The sequence below is a fragment of the Halichoerus grypus genome, chromosome 7 (assembly GCF_964656455.1).
Source record: "Halichoerus grypus chromosome 7, mHalGry1.hap1.1, whole genome shotgun sequence".
NCBI lineage: Eukaryota > Metazoa > Chordata > Mammalia > Carnivora > Phocidae > Halichoerus > Halichoerus grypus.
The window spans coordinates 43913769-43916706 of NC_135718.1; the positions used below are offsets into that span (position 1 = coordinate 43913769).

A 2938-nucleotide genomic window follows, 5' to 3' on the forward strand; every position below is an offset into this window, starting at 1 on the left:
ATGGGAGGCTTGATCCCAGGACCCTGAGATCATGACCTGAGCCCAAGGCAGACGCTTAACCAACTGAGCCACCCAGGCGCCCCTGGGTTGTTTATTTTTTTGATATTAAGTTGTGTGAGTTCTTAATTTTGGATATTAATCCGAGTATGTATGATTTGCAAATATCTTCCATTCAGTAGAATGCCTTTTCGTTTTGTTGATGATTTCCTTTACAGTGCAAAAGCTTTTAAGCTAGATGTAATGCCATTGTGTTTATTTTAGCTTTTGTTGCCCCTGCCTGAGGAGACCGGTCCAAAAAAATATTGCTAAGACCAATGTCATGATATTTTTCGTGATTAACTGATTTGATTGATCTCTCCCATGCCACCCCAAATATAAGCTCCAAGAGAGAAGAAAATGGTCTGTCTTCTTCATTCTGTATTCTTAGTGCCTGGAGCACAAGGTAGGTGCCTAATGTCTGTTAAATGAATAAAGGCATGATATATTTGCAAGCAGGGAAGTACAGGATAAAAGTGGTGCTTAAGGAAGACTACAGATCAATAAAATTCAGGGGAATCAAGGACTGCTTAGATATAGAAATGATAGAGAAAGGAGACTGGAAGGAGTACATTTATGGTGTTTCTGCCCATTAAATCCCCTCTGCCAATTGAATGAGAATCTGTGAGGGTGGGGCCCCCAGATCTGTATGTTTTACAAGCTCCCCAGGAGTTTCTGGTACTCAGCAGGACTGAGAATGATTGTGCTAGATGACCTATAACTGTGCTGCCCACTGAAATAGAATGCTAGCCACAAACATGATTTTGAATTTTTTTTTAAGTAGGCTCAACACCTAGTGTGGAGCCCAACATGGGGCTTGAGATCAGAACCCAGAGATCAAAACCTGAGCCGAGATCAAGAGTTGGACACTTAACCAACCGAGCCACATAGGCACCTCTTGAATTTTCTGATAGTGACAATAAAGTAAAAAGTAACCTGTGAAATTAATTTTTACGAGCAGCTCCCGCAGCTCCTGCTCTGGTCCGCCTCGGCCCGGCGGCGGCCATCAGCCCCCTCGGCCTCGGCTGGAGGGGCGGGGAGCTACGCGCTCCCCTCGGTCCGACCGCCAACCTCCCTTCCCCGCGCGCCTCGCGGCCCGCAGTCCGCCCCGCGCGCTCCTCCCGGAGGAGCCGAGCCCTCGCCCGGCTCGCCCGCCCGGCGCTGCCCCGGCCCGCCCGGCCCGCGTGAGGCCGCCCGCGCCCGGCCCCGCCGCCGCCGCTGCCGCAGCCCGGCCGCGCCCCGCCGCCGCCGCCGCCATGGGCTGCCTCGGAAACAGTAAGACCGAGGACCAGCGCAACGAGGAGAAGGCGCAGCGCGAGGCCAACAAAAAGATCGAGAAGCAGCTGCAGAAGGACAAGCAGGTCTACCGGGCCACGCACCGCCTGCTGCTGCTGGGTGCCGGAGAATCTGGTAAAAGCACCATTGTGAAGCAGATGAGGATCCTGCATGTTAATGGGTTTAATGGAGATAGTGAGAAGGCGACCAAAGTGCAGGACATCAAAAACAACCTGAAAGAGGCGATCGAAACCATCGTGGCCGCCATGAGCAACCTGGTGCCCCCTGTGGAGCTGGCCAATCCTGAGAACCAGTTCAGAGTGGACTACATTCTGAGCGTGATGAACGTGCCTGACTTTGATTTCCCTCCTGAGTTCTATGAGGATGCCAAGGCTCTGTGGGAGGATGAAGGAGTGCGCGCCTGCTATGAGCGTTCCAACGAGTACCAGCTGATCGACTGCGCCCAGTACTTCCTGGACAAGATTGATGTCATCAAGCAGGCTGACTATGTGCCCAGCGATCAGGATCTGCTTCGCTGCCGTGTCCTGACTTCTGGAATCTTTGAGACCAAGTTCCAGGTGGACAAAGTCAACTTCCACATGTTTGACGTGGGTGGCCAGCACGATGAACGCCGCAAATGGATCCAGTGCTTCAATGATGTGACTGCCATTATCTTCGTGGTGGCCAGTAGCAGCTACAACATGGTCATTCGGGAGGACAACCAGACCAACCGCCTGCAGGAGGCTCTGAACCTCTTCAAGAGCATCTGGAACAACAGATGGCTGCGCACCATCTCTGTGATTCTGTTCCTCAACAAGCAAGACCTGCTCGCTGAGAAAGTCCTTGCTGGAAAATCGAAGATCGAGGACTACTTTCCAGAATTTGCTCGCTACACTACTCCTGAGGATGCTACTCCCGAGCCCGGAGAGGACCCACGCGTGACCCGGGCCAAGTACTTCATCTGCGACGAATTTCTGAGAATCAGCACTGCCAGTGGGGACGGGCGGCACTACTGCTACCCGCACTTCACTTGCGCCGTGGACACCGAGAACATCCGCCGCGTGTTCAACGACTGCCGGGACATCATCCAGCGCATGCACCTTCGTCAGTACGAGCTGCTCTGAGAAGGGGACACCCAAATTTAAGTAAAGCCTTAAGCACAATTAAGAGTGAAACGTAATTGTACACGCAGTTGATCACCCACCATAGGGCATGATTAACAAGGCAACCTCTCCTTTTCCCCCCAAGTGATCTTGCGAAGCTCCCTTTCCCCTTCAGCTTGCTTAAATATTCCAAATTTAGAAAGCTTAAGGCGGCCTACGGAGAAAAAGAAAAAGGCCACAAAAGTTCCCTCTCTCTTTCAGTAAATAAAATAACAGCAGCAAACAGAAATAATAAAAGAAATAAATGAAATAAAAGGAATAAATGAAATAAATATTGTCTTGTGCAGCATTAAAAAAATCAAAATAAAAAATGTGAGCAAAGAAAAAAAAAAGAAATTAATTTTTACAATATATTTTACTTAACCTAATACAATTATTTCAACATGTCATACATATTAAAATTATGAACTGTCTTATATATTTTTTCATTAATATGTCTTCAAAATTAGTGTGTAGCTTACACT

At 49.1% G+C, this 2938-nt stretch overlaps 1 pseudogene; it reads left to right on the forward strand.

Moving 5' to 3' along the window:
* The first annotated feature begins 1244 nt into the window (after window positions 1-1244).
* LOC118524160 (guanine nucleotide-binding protein G(s) subunit alpha pseudogene) lies at window positions 1245-2729 on the forward strand (annotated as a pseudogene).
* Window positions 2730-2938: the final 209 nt, after the last annotated feature.